We start from the raw sequence: 26349 nt of genomic DNA, 5'->3' as shown, positions 1-26349 counted from the left end.
TATCAGCTATATGATCAGGCTTGTGCTTTGTTAAAAGTTTACTAATACAATATAGGTTTTTTGTTAGTCCTCGTCGGTTGTTCATTTTGAAATGGATATATGTTGATTTATTTTTGATTATACGTTCAATCAATCACATCTATTTGAACTTTTAACAAATGCTCGATGTATACATTCGGAATTTATTAATTTTTCTGCTATTGATTGTGAAGGAGAATTAGTGGTGCTATCTTAATTTTAGCAATGGGCTTAATTGATTTGCAAATTAAGTGTATGTATTGCATTGTTATATATGGCTAGCATGGATCAATAGACTTAGCGAGAATTCATGCTGAAAAATGGTATTGGTTAGTATTAATTGCATTATTTATTATTGTATGTATTTTGAACTGTTTACATCTGACTTCTATCATTTTCATATAAGAGGGGAATATTTAGTTCCATAAAGGATTTTGATTAGCCGACCCTGCCAATAAGGCTTGATTGTTGTTGTATAGGGGATATAGATTATATATTAATGAAGCAATTTGATTAAGCCAAAAACCATGTTAACCTACAATATTCCATGTTGGTTGAAGTATAGGAGTCTCTACTAATAATTGTCTATAGCAGAATCTCTATTTATTTGAGAATAACAACCTCCAAACTATAGTATCTTATAATGTGGATTGAATTTCTTTTCTTATTTGACTTCTAAGTTATTCCCTATCGGGATTGCTTTTATGATCTTATTAATATTCCCTTGCGGGATTGGTTTTTCTGATTGTATTGGTCTGCACCCCGAGTAGGATTAATTTTATAATCTTATCCATATCTTATTAATATTCTCCTAGGGGATTGGTTTTCTGATCTTACTAATAACCCTCAACAACATTAGTTTTTCAGATCTTATTGGTTTTTTCATTTACTATCTCCGGGAGGGATTGGAATTATTATCCTATTGACTTCTCGATATTGTTAGGTGATCTTGGTTTTCTTATATCTTCGACGTATACCCGGGCCTGGGCTAGTCTTTTTTCACAAATATCCCCTAGTGGATTGGTTTTCTAATCTCATTAGTATTCTATCCCAGATGTGACTCGTCTTCTAGTCTTATCGGAATTTTTAATATTATACCTAATTTATCTACTCGGTCGTGACATTTTTGGACTTCTGGTATTCTTGGTTTTCTGGTTATCATCCTCCTGATATATTGATTGAGCTCCTCTCCTGGTCGGGACATATTGGTATGCTCTATTGGGACATTATTGGACTCTTCTGATATTTTTGGTTTTCTAGTTATTCCCTATCGGGATTGCTTTTCTGATCTTATTAATATTCCCTTGCGGGATTGGTTTTTCTGATTGTATTGGTCTATACCCCGAGTAGAATTAATTTTATAATCTTATCCATATCTTATTAATATTCTCCTAGGGGATTGGTTTTCTGATCTTACTAATAACCCTAAACAACATTAGTTTTTTAGATCTTTTGGTTTTTTCACTTACTATCTCCGGGAGGGATTGGAATTATTATCCTATTAGACTTCTCGATATTGTTAGGTGATCTTGGTTTTCTTATTTCTTCGACATATACCCGGTCCTGGGCTAGTCTTTTTTCACAAATATCCCCTAGTGGATTGGTTTTCTAATCTCATTAGTATTCTATCCCAGATGTGACTCGTCTTCTAGTCTTATCGGATTTATCTACTCGGTCGTGACATTTTTGGACTTCTGGTATTCTTGGTTTTCTGGTTATCATCCTCTTGATATAGTGATTGAGCTCCTCTCCCGGTTGGGACATATTGGTATGCTCTATTGGGACATTATTGGACTTCTGATATTCTTGGTTTTCTAGTTGTCGTCCTCCTAACCAAGGGATCAAACTCCTTTCCTCGGTTGAGATATTATTGGATTTCTGGTATTCTTGGCTTTCTTGTTATCATCTTCCCGACCAAGAGATCAAACTCCTTTCCTCGGTTGGGACATTATTGTCCTCCTATTATAATGATTGAGCTCCTCTTCGGGCGGGACATTATTGATATGCTCTATTGGGACATTATGGACTTTTGGTATTCTTGGTTTTCTAGTTGTCATCCTCCCGACCAAGGGATCAAATTCCTTTCCTCGGTCGGGACATTATTGGACTTCTGATATTCTTGGCTTTCTGGTTATCATTCTCCCGACTAAGGGATCAAACTCCTTTCCTCGGTCGGGACATTATTAGACTTCTGGTATTCTTGGTTTTCTCGTTATTATCCTCCTGTTATAGTGATTGAGCTCCTCTCCCCGGCTGTTACATTATTGATATGCTCTATTGGGACATTATTGGACTTCTGGTATTCTTGATTTTTAGTTGTCATCCTCCCGACCAAGGGATCGAATTCCTTTCCTCGGTCGGGACATTATTGGACTTCAGGTATTCTTGGCTTTCTGATTATTATCCTCCTGTTAGTGATTGAGCTCCTCTCCCCGGCTGGGACATTATTGGACTTCTGGTATTCTTGGTTTTCTAGTTGTCCTCCTCCTGACCAAGAGATCGAATTCCTTTCCTCGGTCGGGACATTATTGGACTTCTGGTATTCTTGGCTTTCTAGTTATTCCTCCTGTTATTGTGATTGAGCTCCTCTCTCCGACTGGGACATTATTGATATGTTCTATTAGGACATTATTAGACTTATGGTATTCTTGGTTTTTTAGTTGTCATCCTCCTACCAGGGATCAAACTCCTTTATTCGATTGGGAGATTATTTAGCTTTCTTGTTATTATCCTCCTGATATAGTGATTGAGCTCTTCCCATCGGTCGAGATGGGTATTCTAGCATTCTTATTCTTAACAGTAAATCGTTGGTATTTAGGCATTCTTCTTCTTATTATCTTAGTGACCGTGGGATCGAGCTCTTTTTCTCAGTTGGATTATAATTCTGGTACCTACAAATATTATTATTATTATTATTATTATTATTATTATTATTATTATTATTATTATTATTATTATTTTTCTCCTTGGTCCAAAGGAAATGGATATTCTAATATTCTAGGCATTCTTATTATTATTATTCTTAGTCGTAGGATCGAGTCCTTTCATCTCAATCCTAATGAAATGGATATTTTGGTAATCTTAACATTTTTATTATTTTCCTAATAACTAAAGATCTGGTTCCTCTCACGGGTTGGGGCAGGATTGGAAAAGAGGGATTCCTTTTGATTTTTTTACTCCATGGTAGTAGCTCATATATAATCTAGCAAACTAATTGTTATCATTATTTTTAGGTTATTGAATCCTATAATTTTTTGTATTTTCAACTTTATAATCTCAGTCACATGTTGTTAATAAATTTATGTTCCCGGATTAACAATCATTGCTTTCAATAATGGTGTGAATTCGATGATAATTAAGTAGGTTCACTTATGCTATGTTGAAGTTTGTAGAAAGTAAATATGTTCCTTCTAACTAGTTAAATTTTTTGTTGCTTAAATTCTGTCAGCATTTGTGATGTAGGTGTTCTAGATATCCTAATGATGTATGGTGCATTTCAACAACATCACGTCGATCAGCTGTTACCCGAACATCACGTCTATTTTATATGTATGTTCTTTCACATCAGATTATTACTTAAGATTTTATAATTTCTTGATATATTATCATACTTTTGGTATTGTATCTTTTTTTTCTGTGTGTTTATCACTCTTTTCATTAATAATTTCTAATAAAAAAAGGGCAGCTCAGTGCACGAAGCTCCCGCTATGCGGGGTCCGGGGAAGGATCCATTGTATGCAACCTTACCCTGCTTTTTGCAAAAGGTTGTTTCTAGGATTTGAATCCGTGACCTTTTGGTCACAAAGCAACAACTTTATCATTGTGCTAAGGCTCCCCTTCATTAATAATTTCTAATAAGCTTATCAAAATTGATGCACTTGGTTTAAGTAAAGCACGACAAGATGGTTCCATGGTTCCAGTTTTGCCGCTTTCTAAATATTTATCTTTCTGAATACATATAATTAAGCAGCATAATTTTTTTTTTTATGTCTTGGCTTTTTTTGAACTTTCAGTTTGTCTTCTCCTTGTTCCTAAGTTACTGACACGTTTTTTTTCTTCCTCAAGGAAGATTATTATGTTTGATGGGGTATGTATTGAGAGGACTATTGACTATATTAAGTTCTTTTCTGCCTAGCAACATGTATGAAAGGCGCATGGACAAAATCATTTAGTCATCTTTTTATTTTTTTGAATGTACTATTTTGATGCACATTCCATATGATGATTTCCTTTATCATCATTGAAATCTTGGTTTTCAATTAATTCTGAGTTTGGGTGGTTGTCTTTCCAATTCTTTTACCTAGATTTCTTAGAAACTGCGACTATCTAAGCTTAGTACTTTGTGATGTTTTGAATTGATCACTCGAGCACTCATATTTGATTTGCAGTTTGAAAGAATGCTTATGATTTAACAATTAGTTTGATTGATATTAGGATTATGTTTGAAAGGAATTTCTTATGAGTGGATGTAACGAACAAGTATTTCAGATATGTACTTTTATGGTTGGTCATTCTTGGCGGGAAGTTTTCATTTGCCTATTTTCTCTAGGAAAGTATCTTTCGATTTTTTTGTTCCATGTGTAGTTTTTTTTATCTTCTGTCGCTATTATTTATTTCATTTTTCTGACTGTGATTTTATTGATTCAAGAAGAAATATTGCTCTCCACTTTTCTTCTTCCAATATGCTTACTATGAGACAATTTATATAGTGTTGTGTTAAAAGCTTTGATAAAGCTCGAGCTGTTCTCTATGATGATTCTGATCCTGATGTGGTCGCAAAATGTGTTGTTTGTTTTAGTCTTTCATTTGTCTATGTTTTAATATTTAATCCAATTATTGGTTGTCTTGATTTTCTATCGTAGGTTAAAGATCTTAAAAGTCTCTCAATTGACCTATTGGTTCCCGGCGTGTTGGTTAATGCTCAAGTGACTTCAGTTCTTGAGAATGGGATAATGCTATCATTTCTTATACATACTTCACTAGATATGTATGGCTTTTTAATTTTTTCATTGCTTATATATTTTTTGAAGGTGCAACGCTTTGGAATTGAATAAGATACATTCACCTAGTGACTTATAATCTATAACTGGAATATGGAAAGATAATTATGCTCAGAACAAACACATTCTCATTATCGATGGGTTAGTTACCATGCTTTCTAATTCTTTTTTTTTTTTTTTTTTTTTGACACATGAGCTACACCAAATAGTGAATGCAGTCGTTGTGTGCTCAGGCAGCATTGAACGGTAGCTTTTGCAATTGGGTTCCATCCTTTGAACTCCTGCATTTATGATTGCTGAAAAAACTATTTCTCAAATTCTTTTTCTTGCTTGTCAAAGATTTTATCAGTCACTAGGCGTCCTGCAGTTGCTGCAATTGTATCAGAATGCCTTGTAGGATCAACTCTTGCTTTATTTAAAAGTTCCCTTCCGTTGTGATGACTTCCCTTGAGTGAGTATATGAACCTTTCTTAGAATCTAATTTTCAGGTAGCTTCCTCATTTGAGACTGTCAGAGGTTGGGACAGCTTTAAATCGTTACTGTCCCCAAGTGGGCACATGTCCTTCTGGTTCAGACCATCTGTGCACACCAGGGTTGGTGGGTCATTCTCCTCAAGATCTTCTAATATCGGTGGTAGTGAAACGTTGATGTTATAGTCATTGTCTGTTTGCTGATGTGTAGGTGGTTGACTATTCTGTTGAGTTGTTCCCTCTATCACAGGACTTGTGTTGTCTCATTACTGGCCTCATTAGCAGCACTATCCAGGTCTTCATGGTTCCCAACAATTGTATTCATTGTTTGGGGATTCCGGGAGGCATTACAGTGCGCTACATGGTGTCCTAGTTGCTGGCATCCGGTGCAAAGCTTCATGTAGATTCAAAATGCAGCTGTAAATCCACTTCACTCCCATCCCGTAGGGTTGCTTCATTGTGGCCAATAGATCAATTACTTTTTGCTATGAAAGGAGGCGATCATTTTTTAATTGGAATTTCCTTTTATCTATTATACAATCAATTATGTTTTAAATTTTTTTCCATATAGGATTTTTTTTCTTTTATCTATTGTCATTAGAATTGAATTGTGCAAAATAAATTGATTTTTTTTATTACCTCGAATTTTTGTTCTTTTTTCATTACCTTGCTAAATTGTGGTTGTCAATCATAGAACTGATATAAGAAAGTGCCAAATATGATAAATTCTTCATCAATGAAAACTTAAAGAACCACCAAGTCTTTCTTAACTTTATGCTAAAAATTTAGCCACTAGATTGGATCCATGCTCGTGCCCTTGACATCAAGTCTTGTAAATTTATGACACATGTGTTATGTTGCCTCTTTTGTCCTTTTTGTTTTCTTCCACTTTATAATTTTGGCTTGATATTCTTTTGTTGATATTTCAACTATGTGAAGTCTTTAGAGAGTTTTTTGTTTTTGAGTTCTAAAAATTGTTCCAAGTTGCTCAAGATTAATAGCCAGAATGTCCAAGGTTGGTTTTGTTTCTTTTTCCCCTTGAATCATTTGAAATGCTATAATTAGTATGTTTTCATGAAGTGTTCATCGTGAGTTTTTTTTATGTTTCGAAGGTTGGACTAAAATATATGGGCACTATAAGTATGCTCATTTATGGATGACTAGAGAATGATGCTCTTGTTTCTTGAAACTCAAGAAGGTAAGATTTGTCTTTCTAGGTAAAAGTTGTTATTGACAAGCTTCTTCTTTCTTCTTTTGTTTTTTTTTAGATTTGAAGGTCAGATTTTGGTGTTCATTCTCTCTCCTTTGGATGTTGTATGAATGCTTCTCCCTTTTCTTTTACAACTTAACTAATTTTGTCCTACTTTTTGTTGGAGTTTCAACAACATAAAATGATTGCAATAGATAACTCATAACTCATTAGTCATTATATAGGTTTCTAAGTTTTCTTTCTTGATATGGCATTTTATTGAGCATGCTGATAGCTCATTCATATGGTTGTTTAATGCTAACATACTTAGTGGGAAGAAACCTACCCAAGCATTGGCAAGCGCTGATATTATTTGTAATGTGATTTTCATATCCAATTAGTGGATTTCAATTTGATTGAATATCTTTTTAGCTCCCTAGTAAGAATTGTGCGACTGCTAAACTGTAAGTGAACAATAGGTGGGGTGGAACAATTGAAGGATTTTGTTGTGATTGAAGATGTCGAGATAATTTGTCTCAGCGAAACTCTAATAATATTTTTTTTTGGAATTAAAGACCTCTTGTTTTCTTTTGGGTAATATGTAAATGTATAAATATTCAATAAATCTTTTGGGTATTTTTTTTTTTGATAATACTCTATTTTTTGATTTGGTTCTTAATTTCTTTGATTGTGAAATGAGTTTAGAGGAAATTGAAGGAAGATTGTTGGGATCATGCGTAAAGATGGAAACTGTCTCTCAAATAAAGAGTAGTGTTTGGAAGGATCGGCTAGAAGGTAATGAATCCCTCTTTCTTGTCATTATTATGTTTAGTTATCTAGTCTATTTGGTGTGCTTTTTCATATAGGAATATAAGTGATAAATCTAGTTATTTGTAACATGTCATTCTATTACATATATCAATTGTAAAGTAGTACAACCTATAAGATTTTCATTACTTGTAATGGTTCAATATGTCGTACAATCAATCATTATAACATTGACAAGATATGTTTTTTGCAACTATTTATTTTTTAAAGAGGAAATTGAGAATCTTCAGGATCTGAGATCAATATGTTCAGATTTTGATTTGGTTTTCATTGCTTGATTTCATATTTTAATATCGGTGGCCCTTTCGCTTATGCATGTCAGCAAGAAACATCCCCTTAGATTAAATATCCTTAAAATTCAAATCTAACTACAAGGATAACTTACTGTTTTTTTCTCATTTTTAATAGAGTAAGGAATTTGATTAGTTTTTATAATTTTTTTTATTTGTATATAAGATGTAGGTTGATGTTCAAGCTCTACAAAATTATAAAAGAGCATCATAAGACTCCCAAGGTTTCCGGTGAAGGCATTTCATGGATGGTATCTGTAATTGAAGACTTTGGAATTATGCATATAAAGTTGAAGGTGCTATTGGAATCATTTTAAGGGTGTCAATTCGGATGGATCGGGTCGGGTTGGGTCAGGTTGAATTTTTTTTAACTCAATCCGAACGCGACTCAAACCCGAATTCAATCCAAAACCCCTAAACCCGAACCCGACCTGAATAACCCGAAAATTCTATTCAAAATGTCTTTTTTTAAACTATTGTTACTATAATTCTTCACTTTTATCTCAATACTTCATTATTATCATACAAATATTGATATTAATATACATAAAAATATCTTAATTTTTAAAATAAAATTTGATTTAACCCTAAAAAGTCTATATTTGGATCAATCCGAACCTGATCCGACCCAACCTAAAAATTTGCAACCCTTCAACCTGAACCCGACCCGAACCCGAAAATGTCTAATCTGAACCTGATTTTTTTCGGGTCGACTTGGGTTGGGTCATTGGGTTAGGTTCATTTTTAATACCCCTAAATCTTTTTATAGCCTGTGATTCTCACATAATCCTCTCTTTAAAGTGACTGTCAGACTTATTGAGTCTTACAAAAATTACAGGCCTAATTTTTTTTTTTAACTTTTCAAATAATAATTGTTTTGACGATGCGAATCTTAAGTTTTGCTTTATGAGACATTAAAGGTTTCCTGACTGATGTCAATCTTGCTCTTTTGAGTGCTTTGGCTGCTGAGTGTGAATAGAAACCCATACGAGGTAAAATATGAATGATGCAACAATATCTTTCTGTTGGATTTATTTAATTCATCACTATGTTTACTTATTTGACAATTGACAATATCTTTTTGCTGGATTTATTTAATTCACCCTGCTATTACACTAAGCCTACATTTACATTTGATTATATTGTTAGCATATTCATGGACAAGCAATCATGGCAATTTAGCATAAATAATATATCTAAATTATTTATGTAAGTGTTTCTATCCTTAAATCATTTGCTAAGCTAAAAATAATCCTAGGCTGCCCTGTCTTCCCAAGAACATGCCAAAATCCCAACTTGGCTTTTCTTTGACTCTTCCTATTTGTGTCAATTTTAATTATGTCCAAATCTTCAAATTTTGGCACAATTTATTCTTGGCAAGTATTAGGTTCAAAAAATGAAGGCATATATAAGTGATCATGACGATTTAAGGTATGATTTATCTTATCTAGAGACTTGGGATGACATGATAGTCAATGTGGTGGCCAAAGGCGAATACGCTCGCCCCCAACGCCCCTGCCAACCCGTCTCAGAGCCAACACGAAGGAGGTAAATCATCTTTGAAATAGTGGCTAGCATATATCGGAGGCATTTACCTTGGCTTTGTCGAGATTCGAACCCTAGACCTCATGATGGCAATACCTCATGTGCTAGCTACTAGACCGTCCCGAGGGGACGACATGATAATCAATGTAAGTGTCCATTTGGTAGCTTTTCTGCTTATAGATCATTACATGATTGTATCTTCAATTTGATGATATATTATATTTTCTACCTTTTTGTTTTGTTTATGGGCTTGGAATTTAACTCAAATAATTTTATGTATCAACATATTTTATTTATAAACAAGTACCTTATACAAATGACATTATATTTAAGTGATTGTGTGTAGTCTCACATAACTTGTTACAACTTTTATTTTTTTCTAATTCCATATTAACTATATAGGTCATATCTATTTATTGCACTTTATGAAAGACATGAGAGTATATATCCTTAGACATAACTTATTCTAAGTTAATTAACATTTTTTTAAATAATCAAATTAATTAAAAGTTATTTGCCATCCTGTATCTTGACACCTTTCCCATAACTAAAATTTCTTTGTCATCATTTTATAATCTACTGAAGTTATATCTAATTTCTCATAGATAATATTTTTTATTTTATCTTTTCATGTAACTTCACATATCCATAATGATATTTTTCTTTTCTTTTCATTTATTACATATTTCCTAATTGCTCAACATTCTAATCTATGAAAACCATCTTTTACCTTAATGGGCATTTTGAAAGAACTCAAAACTACCATTGAATCTGTATATATTATGCATGTACCGTTAGACTCAATGACTTAAGCTTGCCATATTCATGATTTTATTTGCCATAATTTCCACATGATATCAATATTATAATCTTGTCGTTCCAAACTCCTTATTTTGCTGCAATTGTTGTGATTATTATTCTTAAAATTTCACCATCAAATTCTTCAAAAACTAAATCACAATTTCTAAATCCAAGAAGACACTTGGGTGTTTATACTATTCTATGATATTTCCATGTTATATGTCTGCAACTAGTGGAAAACTAAACCTAGAGTATGAGACTTAATCCAAGAAGACATCTTGTTCTCATCGGGCTAAGGTCTACTTAGCTGTGATTTCTATCTATCTTTTTGCCAGGGACCCTGAACGATTTCTTTTTCTCTTTATTATTTGGTGCTAATGTCCTTCCTTTAATCCTTTCTTTAATCCTCTCTTTATCAATGTGTTGATTTGACATTGAAGAAATAGTTATCTATTGATTGGTCTGAGTGAAGGAATTGTCTATGTGCACCATTAGCAATTTCTAAAACTTTGCTGATAGGAGTTTGGAAACACTATTTGCTATGTGCCCAACTATATAATTATTTTTTCATTTGTGTGTGATGTTTTCTTTTCGGCATCTTCATGTCTAATTTGTGTTTTTGTTTATGAGAGTTTCTCTAATTCGCTCAATAAGTTAGACATAGATCTTATCTTCGATCTAGCTTATTAATGCATTACTACTTATGACAAAGTTTGAGATAAAATCAGTTATGTCTAAGGTTTTCATTTTGGGTCTGTGAATGCATGTAATTATACTTTTTTTTTTTTAAAAAAAACAATGCTATACAAAATATTTCCTGTTCCTTCACTATGTCGTGTTTTATTGGCATGTTGTGCCTTGTGTTGAAGTAGAATTAGAATTGGGCGTATCTCCTGATACATGTGAGACAACACTCACAATTTAAACAAGGGTTATTCTTCTAGGTTATTTTTTGAAGTATATTTGATAGAAATACTCAATCTATGAATAGTATTCTTGCCTCGACATTTTGGCATATTAGTCTGTTTTTGGAACAAAATTCTTAATCTATTAAGGCATTGCATGGTAGATATGATTCCACTAAGGACTAATATTTCTTGGTTTTACAGTTCTACGTGCAATGTGGTTTATAATTTTACCTATTATATTAATATTGTCTTGATCGCTACGCAACTATCAGTTGGTACATAAAATAGTGAAAACCATGATTCTAAGAAGTATTATATTTTTTTACTTTTAAATATTTATTGTCGCTTTTTGTTTAACATCAACAAGACACAGTTAACCTCAATTGGTTTTGAGGTTCACATTGTATTATTTATTTATTTTGTTAAGTTTTCTTATAATTACTCGGTGAAAATCCTAGCAATACATATGCAACTCATTTCTCTAAAATTTCTTCTAGGTTTTTGTCCTATTTTTCTGATAGTTTTAGAGGATGTGGGCGATACATATGCAACTTTAGCACTAATGTATAGATATGATGCTAGATATGCTCCTTCAACAAGTCATTCAAGCTAGAATAATTGCACTAGTGGTATGATCCCTGATCTGATCCTTTATTACTTTTTTAAAAATTCATTGTGGTGTTACTAAGAGTTTGCTATTTTTCTTGAGATATGAGCTCAACTATGACTCTAAATTGTCTTCTTTCTTTTAAGTGTTTTTATATTGGGAGGTTGCATACCTTTTTTTTTAATTATTGTTTTCATATTTCAATACTATAATGCTACATGATTTCTAAAATAGTTATGTGGTAATTACTATTTTATTCCCTTTGATTTTATGTGGAATAAGTACTCCTATGTTTGGTTACTTAATGAATTTGAAATACCAAGTACCATAGAATTATTGTTCCAATAATTGTCTTTCTATCTCCAAGGAGTATCTATTCTGTTGCATTCTGTGACAAACTATTCAATTCTCTAAGAAAAGAAGCAGAGGAATCCTCTCCTATTTCTTGGGGTAGTAGGCAGAGGTAGAAACTTTGGCTCCTTGGCACTTTTTTTTTATTACATAGAGCTGTGAAGGGGTTGTTTGTTGGAGAAGATGGTTTCGTGAGAGAAGGAAGACCTTGGTCACTGTAAGAACACATATGGTTTTGGCAGAAGGGTGGTTGATCTTGGGCAACAAAAATCCTATGAAAGAAATGGCTTGTAGTGCGGGAAGAGTATTTGCCAACTAGGAATATAGCAGACATTGAAAAAGGGTACCATATAAGGAAATTATAACCTATGTATTTATATGTCATACCCTATATGTCTAGAAAGTGAGTGCTCTATTCATATTATTTCTCATAACATGATGTTGGTGCAATTGTGCCTCAAGTGGTCAACGTCAATGGAGATGTATCACATAGGATTTAAGTTAGGGTTGCATACAATGGATTGAAAGTAGCAGTGAGGCATTTGGTCAATCGTAGGAAGGGTTATAGCCTTTGGACATGTGGAAGATATGGAAGCTAGCAAAGTCCTTAAGGCAATGTTCTTAGAAATATGTTAAATTGTAATTTTGGGGTTCACGTGATTTGGGCAACATTATCTAAGAATGATGTGAGTAAATTTGACTTGTAGAGAACCTTCGATCTAGTAACATGAGTTTCTTGTTGTAGTCGATGTCCAAGCTCGATCCCAAAGCTTTTTTACATAGGGTTACGGAGGTGTGAGCGAGCAAAATTGGAATCTCTTAGCAGATTGAGTCCACTGGTGTTCAATCAACTGTTGAGCTGTCTACAGACTATTTGTTCGTGAATAAAATGTGCTCTATTATACTTGAGTTGACTAAATAAGGAATCCAATTGAATAAGAGAATTTGAGTCAATTGAAACTTTAGTTAGTTGATATTTAAACTGTCAATAAGAGATGCATGGCTTTTTATTTGAATTTGAGTCAATTGAAATAGATTTCAATTGTCAAGGGCAGCCCGGTGCACGAAGCTCCCGCCATGCGGAGTCCCGGGGAAGGATCTATTGTATACAGCCTTACCCTACTTTTTGCAAGAGGTTGTTTCTAGGATTCGAACCCGTGACCTTTTGGTCACATGACAACAACTTTACCGTTGCGCCAAGGCTCCCCTTCAGATTTTAATTGTCAAGATAAGTTCAAAAAGTATTGTTGGTTAGTTGTAGAGGCCTCTTTATATAAACAATGAGCATGTTTCTTCTTAGAATAATGCATGAAAAATCATATTTGATTTCTAGCTTTGTTTGGTCGAGATAAATGCAACTTAGTATCAAAAGGCTTCTTCTACAAGGTCTTTGTACATGTGGTTTCTCCACTTTATCCAAGGAGGGATTGTTGACATGATCAACTTAACTTTGGATAGATTGTTAGTAGGATTAGGGTTCTAAGCATGTAAAGGTCTCTTGTTAGCATTGCATTCTTCTATGATTATTATTATTTTGATGTGCTTACTTTAATACGAACAAACATACAAGCATCATGCAAATCACTATTGAGTTTTTTTGGCCTTATAAAATGCAAGAAAAGGCAAAAATTATTTGTAGGTTGAAGTGCTGTTCAACCCCCTTAGTTTTCCGGTCTCATTGATCTGCACCTACACATGATCCATATTTGCAAACAAAGAAAACAAATGATTGAGACATTCATAATTTTAGTTCGCAATGATAGACTGACTGAAATATTAGAGAACACATCTAAATTGTTGTCAATTTCCATTACACAATATATTTAAATAAATTAGAGACTTCTATTTCTAAGAGTATTCACATGATTTTGGATAATAAGTACAACTAGAGGGAAAAAACAAAATAGTGGTTTGATTCTTTCAAATATATTAATTGGAACTTGTGCTTAGTTTTAAACCTCAAGTTTGGAATGCTTAATCATTATCATTCATTCCTAGGCCTAAATTTGAAATTTACATTGCTCTAACGTGAAAATCATATTAAGTAGTTTAGCGTATAATGTCTTAATAAGAATCTTGACACTCTTGAGCATGTCAAATATCTATGCATAAGAGGATGAGTCTAATTAAATTCTTTAGTCTTTATTTAGAGAAAATGGATTCTATTGATGTAAATGCCAGAACTTGGTGGTGTCAGATCTTGAAGTTCTCTTTTTTTGTTTTGTAAATATTTGAAGCATTGACAGGAAGGTGCATTGAAAAACAACCAATAGTCTCAGCTAAGAGAGCCTAGTATTTTATGTTCTTATGTAGTCTTTTGAAAACTAGGATTTGTCAACACTAGAGCGAATTTTGCTAAAAACCCCTCCAGTATGACTAACCAACCAAAAAATTTTGTATTTTTGCCTTCTTATGTTAACTAATACATATACCAAACCTCAGTTTTTCAGTTGAAAACATTTCAATACATGCTTCACTTAATTCTTAGATCAAGAACTACAAAAAGGTTATCTGGGCTTGTCCTAGATTAATTTGTGCAAACTTTTCTATTTTTGTCTTCTACCAAGACATTGCTGCCAAATATTACTTCTTTTCTTTTGTGATTTAATTTTTTTGCTTTCACTTTGGAGGAGAGGTTCATACGCTTAGTGTGGACATGTTGAAGCCTTTTCTTCCTGTTAACAAATAAACTTATTTGAGCATCGTAAAATGTTGATAACTCTATCACTTCCTGTAAAGGTCGTGTTGTCATCAATTCTTCTGAAATGAGCATCTCATTCCCTTTAAAATAAAGAGATCAAATGCTCGATTATGTCCTGAGATTGATGGGTGAGATGAGAATGAGTTGGTTGATTCAAGCATTGAGCATCTGCAAACTCAGGTGATTTATGTTTTTTCCTCATCAGATTGAAGTTTCCATTATTGGGGATGATAAAGATGTCTTTGCTCTTGTTCATGTGGAGATTTATGTGTCAATATTTTGCAGACTCTTGCTTTGTGTGCGTGTAAAACTTGGGTTTTAGTGGAACCATGATTGAAGCTAGAAACTGCATTCTAAAGGTAGCTTGCTTAAAAGGTTTTATATTTTCACCTGGCCTTTGGCTTTGTCCTTATTTTAGTTATTTATTACAGGCGACTTTCAGTTTCTTTGTTTTACCAAGTGATCCTTCCGATATTATCCGTCCACTTGTAGACAATTTAATTTCATTATTATGCGCTATTCTTTCAACCAGGACCTTATCACTTGAAAGTGATGCTATCTTTTTCATGCAATTGATAAGTGTTTAATATTCTGCTTTTAATAGATGTTTTTTTTCCTATATCTTCTCTAATGCTTGCACATTTTCCCACATGAAGAGCGGCAGTCCCAAGTCTAGCCTTGACTCTCAGTGGATTTGTTAGTTTGGAGTACTGTAAGTGACCATATTTTTCTGCTAGATACAGATAGGTTACCATATTTTTCTGCTAGATACAGATAGGTTATGTACTGCTAATTTATTTCCAACTAACCAAGTGCCAGCCTAAACTAGGAAACTACTATGATTTGAGTTTCTTGTGGAGAACAAAGAAGCAATACAAAATCATGGATTTGTATTGTGTACTTGGTGGAAACGTTCATCAATGAACAAAGAAGTACAAAATACAATAGTGCTTACACAAAATAGCTATTTTTATCTTGCTATTACAATTTTCAAGCATAAAAATATATATGTTGGATGATATTATCCCAGCAAGGTTCCAAGAAAAAAAACAAAATTTACTAGATTTGGCAAAATTGATTTTACAATAGTTGATTCCTAGGTTTACATTATATCTACAATTTCTTCCTTCTTCGCTTAGGCTTGACCTTCTAGAAATGACTATTTTGCTATAATTTAGGGCATTCACCCTATCAACATATAGGCATTATGTTTTTTCTCTTTCTTGAGATACATCCAATCTGTTATGTTCTTAATGCTTTGTGGCATTGACTCATGATAGACAATGTGGAAATTCTTTTGTTTTATTTTGCTGAAGCACTTATGGGTTGTAATGAGCTCATAGTTTGCAAAATCACGATTTGGATCGTAGGATCATACGATCCTATTATCCGGAAATCCAAAATCCATCCAGGATCATGCAGAATCGATTTTTGCAGTAGGATCATAGCAGGATCCGTAGGATCGGAACAGAATCGGTAGAATCGTAACAGGATCGGAGCAGAATTGGAGCAGGATTGGTGGAAGCTTTGAGAGGTCATAACTTTTGACTCGGATTGAACCACGAGGTCTATAATATATCAAATCAAAATTCGTTCAGAGATCTTTAATAAATTTCAAAGTCTATCCTTAACCAACCTATTTCAAACCCAAAAAATATAATTTAAATCCTTTTCGGAAGCCTAGAAGATTTTATCTTTTTTTTATTATTTTTTTCATTTCGATAGGGTTTAAAATTATTTAAACATATGTTTAATCATTTTTGAGTTAGTTTTTTATCAATAATATTTTGTCATATCTTTTTTCCAAAATGATCAGTTTTTGGTCTAGTATTATGTGGCATCAACTAGTCTTTAGAAGATTATTTCCGACGTTCATATTTGAATCAAAGGATTCAATAGCTTCTGTTATATACGTTAAGTGCTTTGTTGGCCTTTAAATTGGATCATCTTATAAACCAAGGAAATATTTTTGACGTTGAATGTGTTATTATTATTGTGTTAATAGAAATTTTATATTCTATATGAAAATATAAATATTATTACTATGCGATAATGGTAGTTAAATTACTAGTTAATTTAAATTTGTACATATAGTAATGTAATCTGAGGTGTTGAGGGTAAATGATTGCATATATATGCAAATTAGTTATCTATTTATATGTAAATGAGTTTTTAGGTATTATTTCTAATTATTAATCATGTATGATAAAATTTTAAGGATTTTTTATAAGATCGTACGATTCTAGGATCCGATCTTGACCCTAAATCGATTTTACGTAGGATCGCAATTCTATGAAATGAATGAGCTTATTCACCTCTTGAATAATGATCAAGTCGAAAAGTAGAGGCTCTCTTTCTTGTGCAGCTTGCTGCAATGTCCTAAATCCTTTTCTTCCTCATCCAACCTCCATATGAATGTAACAGAACCTTCGGATATTTGAAACAGACCATATACTTTTTATTTGATGTTTCATCTTTTCATGCTCTACCTTTAATTTAAAACTTTGACATTTGATTAATTCTCTTTTGGCAGTGAGCTATTCTCTAGTTTATTGGTATTATTTTGACATGATTCTGAAAGAAAAACCTAATTGAGAAGGACAAGAATTATATATATATAAACTGAAATGTATGTGATCATTATTTTCTGTTGAAAGTTTAGGCAAGATCTTCATTGCTCGTATTGCGAGGCCTTATCTAGCACTCACCCTTTAGTTATTATTTCATCACGTGAAATATTTCTAGGACTATTTCTATTTGGCTACATTACTTTCCTAGCTACTGGATTCTTCTTTTATATTTCCAACCTGTAACGTTATGGTTGCCAACATGTTTTACTATTAGCTCTGAAAAAAAACATCAATAATCATGTTATAATTCAAAATATGGATTATTTTTACTATAACTATTGCTTCATCAAAGAAAATGCTACAATATTTAGTAAATGATTAAATTTGCTACCATGATCATAGCATAAGTTGATTATACCAAGTCTATAAACCTTGCTTGCGGTCATGCTTTAGAATAATATTTTCTTTCCTTCGAGAAAGATTGAACTAACATTGATTTTTTTATATATTTCTTAATTAGTTAAGAAAACAAGATGAGGTTATAATTCAGACATTTTTGGTGTAAGGTGACCAACTCTTTTGCATTTTTCTTTTATTTTTGTGACTGATTTTTTTTCTTTCAACATCACAATAATTTTTGTTCATGATTGGTTTCGTTTAAATTGTTAGCTTCCTATATGATATTCTCTTATTAGAGGTGAAGATTGGTTTATGGTCTGGACCTAAAGCTTAGCTACTTTATGTTGCCAAATCAAGTAATTGGAAGGGACGAGACTTGCCCTTATTCTAGTACAATTCTCACGACCTTGGGTAGCTACTCCCATTGGTCGGGGTGGGATTTACCCTATTCTTAGTACAATCTTCATGACCTTGGGTCACTACTTCCCTTGGTCGTGTAGGTCTTGCCCTAGTCTTGGGTCGCTACTCCCCCTTGCCTCGGAGGGATTTTCCCTATCAAGGTTGGACATTCTTATTATTGTGCCCAATTGTGGGATCAAGCTCTTCTCTCCGGTTTGAATTCAATGGTTCTTTTTGACATTCTTGGCATGAATATGACATTATTGGTCTTCTTATTACCCTCCCGACCGAAGTATCGAGTTCCTCTCCCCGGTTGGGATAGGATGGGACTTCTTTGTGGTATTCAAGACATTTTCAGGTATTCTTGGCCTTCTTGTTATTATCCTCCCGGTCGAGAATCGAGCTTCTTCTCCTTAGTCGAAATAGGATGGGACTTCTAGCATTCTTGGCATGAGCATGGTATTATTCGTCTTCTTATTACCGTCATGACTGAAGGATCGTGTTACCCTCCTCGGTCAGGATAGGATGAGACTTCTTTATGGTATTCGGGTATTCTTGGCCTTCTTGTTATTATCCTTCGGCCAAAGGATTGAGCTTCTCTCCCCGATCAGAACTGGATGAAACTTTTGGCATTCATGGCACATGCATTATATTATTGGTCTTCTTATTACCCTCCCGATCGATGGATCGAGTTCCTCTCCCCGGCTCGGACAGGATGAGACTTATTTGTGGTAGTCAGGACATTTTCAGGGTATTCTTTGCCTTCTTGTTATTATCCTCTCGCCCGAGGGATAATGCTCCTCTCCCCTGTTAGAATAGGATGGAACTTCTGCCATTTTTGGCACAAGCATGGTTTTATTGGGACTTCTTTGTTGTATTTAGGACATTTTCAGGGTATTCTTGGCCGTCTTGTTATTATCCTTCTGGCCAAAGGATCAAGCTTCTCTCCCTAGTCAAAACAGGATGGGACTTCTAGCATTCATGACATCAGCATGGTATTATTGGTCAGGATAGGATGAGACTTCTTTGTGGTATTCGGGTATTCTTGGCCTTCTTGTTATTATCCTTCGGCCGAAGGATTGAGCTTCTCTCCCCGATCAGAACTGGATGAAACTTTTGGCATTCATGGCACATGCATTGTATTATTGGTCTTCTTATTACCCTCCCGATCGATGGATCGAGTTCCTCTCCCCGGCTCGGACAGGATGAGACTTATTTGTGGTAGTCAGGACATTTTCAGGGTATTTTTTGCCTTCTTGTTATTATCCTCTCGCCCGAGGGATAATGCTCCTCTCCCCTGTTAGAATAGGATGGAACTTCTGCCATTTTTGGCACAAGCATGGTATTATTGGGACTTCTTTGTTGTATTTAGGACATTTTCAGGGTATTCTTGGCCGTCTTGTTATTATCCTTCTGGCCAAAGGATCAAGCTTCTCTCCCTAGTCAAAACAGGATGGGACTTCTAGCATTCATGACATCAGCATGGTATTATTGGTCTTCTTATTACCATCCCGACTAATGGATTGAGTTCATCTCTCAGATTAGGACACGATGGAACTTCTTTATGGTATTCAGGATATTCTCATCGTATTCTTGGCCTTCTTCGTATTACCCTCTTTTTGGTCACGATTGAACGGGTAGCTGGATATTCTCGGTTTTCTTTTGGATTTTTCAATATTCTTATTATTACCCTCCCCCCTTCGACTGAAGGATCAGAGACCTCTCCTCGGTCGAAATAGGATCTGGATTCTAGCATTCTTGGCATGAGCATGGTATTATTGGTCTTGGTATTACCATTCCAACCAAAGGATTAAGTTTCTCTCCCCGGTTGGGATAGGATGAGACCTCTTCGCGGTATTTAGGACATTTTAAAGGTTTTCTTGGTCTTCTTATTATCCTCCCGGTCGAGGGATCGTGCTTCTCTCTCCTTTGTTGGAATAGGATCAAACTTCTATCATTCGTGGCATGAGCATGGTAATATTGGTTTTCTTATTACCCTCCTGACCGAACAATCGAGTTCCTCTCCCAGTTAGGATAGGATTAGACTTCTTTATGGTTTCAATACAATTTCAAGTATCTTAGCCTTCTTGTTATCCTTCCGTGTTGAGGGATCGAACTTATCTCCTCGGTCGGACAAGGATGTGACTTTTGACATTCTTGTCATGAGCATAATATTATTGGTTTTACCCTTCCGACCGAAGGATCGAGTTCCTCTCTCCAGTTGAGACAGGATTGTTAATTATCTTTTTATTGAATACAATGATATAACTTGTTTCTTATTTGCTATTGACTAAGTTAGGTGAAGCTCCAAAGTTGACATATTTTTTATTCACACATTAAGCTTTGCCATTTTGGCTTTGTATTTATTTTTACATGTACAACCATTACTACTTTTGTCATGCTTTTTGTTGGAGTTTCAACAAAATAAAATTATTGCAATAGATAACTCATAATTCATTAGTCATTACGTAGGTTTCTATGGTTTGTTCCTTGACCTTTTATAGGGCTGATAGCTCATTCATAAGCGGTTTGCTGCTAGAATGCTTATTGGGAAGAAACCTGCCCAAGCATTGGTGAGCGCAGATATTATTTGTAATGTGATTTTCATATCCAACTAATGAATTTCAATTTGATTGGATATCTTTTTAGCTCCCTACCAACAAAAGTCTATTACAAAGTCGTATGTGAAAACGACAAATGGGGTGGGATAATCGAAGGTTTTTGTTGAGATTGAAGATGTTGAGGTAATTTGTCTTAGCAAAACTCCAGTTCTTTTTTTTTGAATTAAAGACCTCTTGTTATCTTTTACATGGAATCATATTCAAAGTAGGAAAACAAGCTAATGTAGAACAATTATTCTATAGATCTTTTGGGTAGGGTTTTTTGCTAATACTCTTTTCTATCTTATCTAGTTCTTAATTTCTTTGATTGATAATAGCCTAGCAAAATGAGTTTAAAGGAAATTGAAGGAAGATTGTGATCATGCGTAAAGGTGGAAACTATCTCTCAAATAAATAATGTTTGGAAGGACAACTAGAAAGTAATGAATCCCTCTTTCTTGTCATTATTATGTTTAGTTGTCTAGTTTACCTATGTGACATTCTTTCGTATAGGAACATAAGTGATAAATCTGTGTTGTCATTATGTGTAGCATGTTTCATTGTATTATAACACCATATATCAATTCAAAAGTAGTACAACCTACAAGATTTCATTACTTATCATGATTCAGAACATGTAATCAAATCAATCATTATAACACTAATGTGGGTCGGAATAACACTGACCAAGATATATCTTTTGTAGCTATTGGCCTTTTTGAAGAAAAAATTGAGAATCTTTAGGATCTAGATGTGAGATTGTTATTCTATTTTTATGTACTATACCTAGATGGAATGAGAAAAACATATCGTGGCATGCCATAGTAAAAATTATAAAAAAATAGTTATTGATTTCTACACTTATCTGATAAGGGATTTTAACGTGTTTGTTTATGGGACAGGTTCAACAAAAAGTCATTGATGTCATTACTTAAATAGCTTCTGCTGTGAAAAAATTTCCAAAGCGATGTGTGGTGCTGTGCCTTTGTGTATGGAACAACCATTTATATTTCCTTGATATAAACCTTCTATCTTCTGTTTCCCGATTACTTTTCATTCTTGTCATGCATCCTACAAAAGATCTATGCCCTGGTACAAAATGCTAGTTTTAAAATAGCAACAGGAAACAAGTTTTTGTTGGTTTTTTGAATTGAGAAACATGGAAGAAAAGACTTCAAGCCTTTGCTTCTATCTTCCATCGGCTTCTCCATTACTCAAGGTGAGTGATAGTTAAAACAAACTTATATTGCAGGAGCATGCTGTGAAAAGGACTCCTTCAATGAGTGAGCTCAATGAAATAATGCTGGGCAGGTAGGCTTCAACAAAGTAGGTTAGCTTCTTGAAAATATTTTCCTGTATATCAAAACTTTGATTGCCTTTAAATGTTCTCCTTGATCTCGGGTTCTAGTTTTCTAACTATCACAAACTCATGTTTTGCAGCAACAACAAGCAAAGTAACTGGTTATTTTGTTTTCCATTTATGACTTTGTTGCTTTCCTTCTTTTCTAGTTTTACAAGCAGTTGCTTTCCTATTTGACCAATTGTTTGTTTTAATGCCAAGTCCTATTAGAGTTTCTCTGTTCAAAGTTATGCTTTCAATTAAAATATGAGTAGTAAAAATACCATGCCGGTGCGCTATAATGCTTTTTGTTGTTGCCATATAAGTATTTTTCTATCACAGGTGGTGGATGATTCAACATTATAGTAGTTAAGTTAATACAATCCAAATATTCAGCACCTAGACTAACTATTTTAGATTCGGTCATCAATTTTTCTTATACCATTTGTTCTTTTGTTATTTTGGTTGAGTACTTTTGCCTTAGGCATCTCACCTAGAGGCTTTGATTTAAATGTTCCTTGCATGATCCTTTAATTAATTCCCCAAGTGATTTTGTTTTCTAATAAAGAGTTGTCTAAGTGATTATATTATCATGTATTGATTTCTTATATAAAATTTATTTACAAATACGGCTTAACAAAAACAATGGAGATGACCATATACTTTATTTCTCTCATAATATTGACATAAACTAGAAAAGCTAATCAATTAGAGTATGTGAGCATGTGAAACTGGTATCAGTTTGATATATTGACAATATGATCAAGTGCACTCATGAAATGCCACTTTGTATCTGATAGTATTGAACCTTTCATGTTATATACACACATCTACTAATATTTATGGCCCAAGGATTATATCTATAGAGGACTAGTGATTGATGAACTGGCTTGTAGTTCTACCCTAATAATTTAGCACTTTAGCACTTAGTATCCTGAAGAACTCTTCTTTTAGGAATATACAGACAAATGAGAATGGACTTAACCTTCGTGATTTGGTTTCTATATTTTGCCAACTGCAGTGTATGCTTTTTCGCTCTTTACTTAAGCTTCTAACTTGTTGGATGCAATTGAATTTCAAGTGAGCTTACTCACCTTAACCACTGGTTTAGGTTAATGTGTGATTCTTTTTTTTTTTTTTGCCTTCTATGTTAAGAATATTCTTAGCTGAAAATGGTGTCCCTTTGAATCTCTTGGCTTGAATCGTAATTAATGTCTTCAAGCCATATTTATTATTAAATTCTGATGTTATCATTAGCTAGCCTCAGATTGCCATCCATGATTGGGAGTTAGTAATGTTTTTTGGCTTGGGTTCAACCATTTATTGTTCTTATGAGTTCCCATTTCACCAGGATCAAAGTGAGATACTTTAGTGTCATTGGGGTACTTGCCCATGATTGTTGTTGTTGCGACCTTTTGATTTTTCTCTATTGTATCAACTTCTCCTATATAGTGCTGTGATCAAACAATGTATTAACATTTAAGAGATTCAAATTAAATAGAACAACTTCAAATGATACTACATTATAAACTGGTTCAACTTGAAACCCAAAATAATTTGAGTTTGAATATCATAATAGTGAATAAAATCTTCAAAAGAACAAACAGTGCAACTAACAAGTGAGATGAACTCAGCCAATTATGTCACGCCCCATAGGAGTTCCTGCCAGAGAAAAATCCGGGAGCATCTCCCCTGTACCGATGACAATCTGAAGCATGAATACGTCACAAACAAAATACATCAGCCCAAACGGCTGGAATATATATATATATATATATATATATAGTCAGTCCACTCGGCTGGAACAAAATAACCACAACCACGCAGTTATATATATAACAACCCATACGACTGTACTAAGAACATAACGGAAAACGAAAGGAAAGTCCATACAAACCAAAACAACACAATGCGTGCTGGCACGGCTTAAACACAAATACAACACCAAAACGATAAAATAATCACGTGACTAAACACCAATACAAAGCTAAATCAATAAGGAATATATAAAAAAGAGAAATCAAGAGCGAGGTAAACCGTCTTCTGATGTGACGTGGGACCGACAGACAGGATACTCCGAGCGACACGACATAACCTGAAAACAACAGGAAAAATAAGGAGTAGTGAGTTCAACAACTCAGCGGGTATCAAGCGGACATGCATAGTAAAATATAACTACTAGTAATAATCATGCGGTACAGTTTCCGAAACAATAATAAGAAATGTGAACTGAAAAGGTTGAAGAAACTGTACTCACCAGGACCTCCTATCTGGATATAAGGGTCGTAAGACCAGACATAAAGTGTCTCCTATATGCATGCCAATCATATGCAACCACCAAAAATGCAACATACAAAATGCAGCAACTACAAGCAATAAATGCAATCCATGCATATGATGCAAATATGGCATGGTCACCCCTGACGTCAGTCAGCCATCTCACACGCGATGGTGAGACCGAGTGGGTAGGGCTATGACAACTGTGCACTTTGTCATCACTACTCCTGAGTGACCGAGTGGACAGGATGCTGTCGGAGTACACCTATCCTCCTACCCCAAACATAGTGGGGGAGCCTAAGCTCTCATCTCCCTATATCATGGTCAAGGGGAGGGATCCCTGCCCGCTACACGCTGCAGTCATCGCTACCCATGAACGGACCGACAGAGCAAACTACACACACCCTGCCTGATGTACCACTAATCCATGAGTGGTTGTGTGTGCAGATCTTGTAACTGGCGATGTGCTCAACAAGGAGCCGACAATCGCTCAACATGCAATCATGCAAGATGATGCATGACACTACAACATGTAAATCCTAACACCTCCATAATATATAATACCAAAAAGGTAAAGAAATCCAACAAGGATCTAAGTATCATGAAACTAGGTACACATGTCAGGTATGTCTAGTAACTAGTTTTAAGGCAATGTATGTCACTACTTATATGATCATAAGTACACATGGCAAGAACAAAAGAATATAAGTCTAAATGCATAACAGATAATAACAAACAAAGGCATGCTATAAGTTTCAAGTAGTGACATACCAATGGTAGCTAAACACAATCATTACTACTCGCTATAAATTACTACGCATATCAAAAGAGATAAGTCAAAGGTACCCGCCTAAAAAATAGAGATCGTATCCGAAATAGAACCCACGTCGAGACTCTCATCTCGAATCAAAGTCCTGCAAATCACATATTGTATAGCTTCAAGACCTAAACTAATAGGGAAAAACCCTAATCAAAACGATCATTAATTAACCCTAATTAATGATAATCCAATAATCCTCAATCAACCAATTGTTTCATCTTCTGATCCAAATTCATATTTAGTAATTCATATTTAACCAAACTTAGCATCATGAATCACTTAATTCATTACCAATTGATCACTAATCAAATCTTATCATAAATCATTCTAAATCCACTAATCACTAATTATCCAAATAACAACAGATTAACAACTACACCGTTCCAATTTAAATCTACATTCATGTATGAATCAAACCATAACTTACCCAAATTTGAGTATCCTTCTATCAGCCCACTACCAGAAAACCCCTTATTGTCAGAAAGATGGTCGGAACAGCGCTATCGGCCAGAGCTAAGAAAAAAACAGGGAAGTTGATTAAGCACAAAAGTCTCAACACCAACATAGCTTTTGAATATTCCAACACTAACCCAGCTTCACCCTAAATCCGATTGCTCTACTGTTGGCATGAGATCGGTGTGCTTACTTGTCTGAAAAGTGGTTGGAGTTGTGGATCGCCACCGACGAACAGTGCAAATTGAAACCCTTAATCATATCCACTGATCCCTCTCGGATGAACGCTAGTTGCAACTGTGGAGGTGATCCGAGTAGAGGAGAATGGCGTCGCTAGGGCACGGCTCGAAGAAGAATGTGCTGGATCTGTGTCGGCACTAGGGCACGACACGCTGATGGTGGATCCAAGCTAGGGTAGAGGGTGGCTAGGGCATAGGCGACGGGATCGAGAAAGGAGATGGAACAAGGCGGCGGTGACCTAGCATCGGCTCATGGTGGTCGGAGGAGATGCAGAGAGAAGGGAGAGGAGGTGGCGTCTGCGGCTTTGAAGAGTCCTGGCGCCGACGCTCGATGGGGGCAGAGGGCGATCGGGGATGGAGATGGGGAAATCGGGAGGAGTCGTCGTAAGAGGGAGAGGGCGAAGGAGGAATGAATCGGGAAATAAAGAAAAAAAAAACCTATGTTTTAATGTATACATATACTTAGATTATTTGATAAATCAATTCCCACATAAGTGGTATTCCAAACAGGATTTTCCCAAGCCTATAGATTTGCCCCCTCAAAA

At 34.6% G+C, this 26349-nt stretch overlaps 1 long non-coding RNA gene across 30 annotated transcripts in view; it reads left to right on the top strand.

Annotated features, from left to right (window-relative positions):
• LOC122056552 overlaps positions 1-26349 on the top strand; it is a 54035-nt gene that overhangs the window by 4204 nt on the left and 23482 nt on the right. For 16 of the 30 annotated variants that reach the window (XR_006133250.1, XR_006133245.1, XR_006133237.1 and 13 more), the window contains 15 exons: positions 3481-3567; positions 4881-5159; positions 5252-5264; positions 5358-5411; positions 5507-5615; positions 5700-5907; positions 6601-6686; positions 7383-7472; positions 9247-9486; positions 11547-11678; positions 14747-14888; positions 14994-15067; positions 20581-20649; positions 20726-20820; positions 21929-21987. This is a non-coding gene — a long non-coding RNA (uncharacterized LOC122056552). Of the gene's footprint in view, positions 1-3480; positions 3568-4880; positions 5160-5251; positions 5265-5357; positions 5412-5506; positions 5616-5699; positions 5908-6600; positions 6687-7382; positions 7473-9246; positions 9487-11546; positions 11679-14746; positions 14889-14993; positions 15068-20580; positions 20650-20725; positions 20821-21014; positions 21117-21578; positions 21666-21928; positions 21988-26349 lie in introns of all 30 variants that reach the window. The other 14 variants (XR_006133238.1, XR_006133242.1, XR_006133252.1 and 11 more) reach the window with 12 other exon arrangements.

The sequence above is a fragment of the Zingiber officinale genome, chromosome 3B, assembly GCF_018446385.1.
Source record: "Zingiber officinale cultivar Zhangliang chromosome 3B, Zo_v1.1, whole genome shotgun sequence".
Lineage (NCBI taxonomy): Eukaryota > Viridiplantae > Streptophyta > Magnoliopsida > Zingiberales > Zingiberaceae > Zingiber > Zingiber officinale.
The sequence above is the reverse complement of the archived record's forward strand: the minus strand, read 5'-3'. Positions and strand labels throughout refer to the sequence as shown.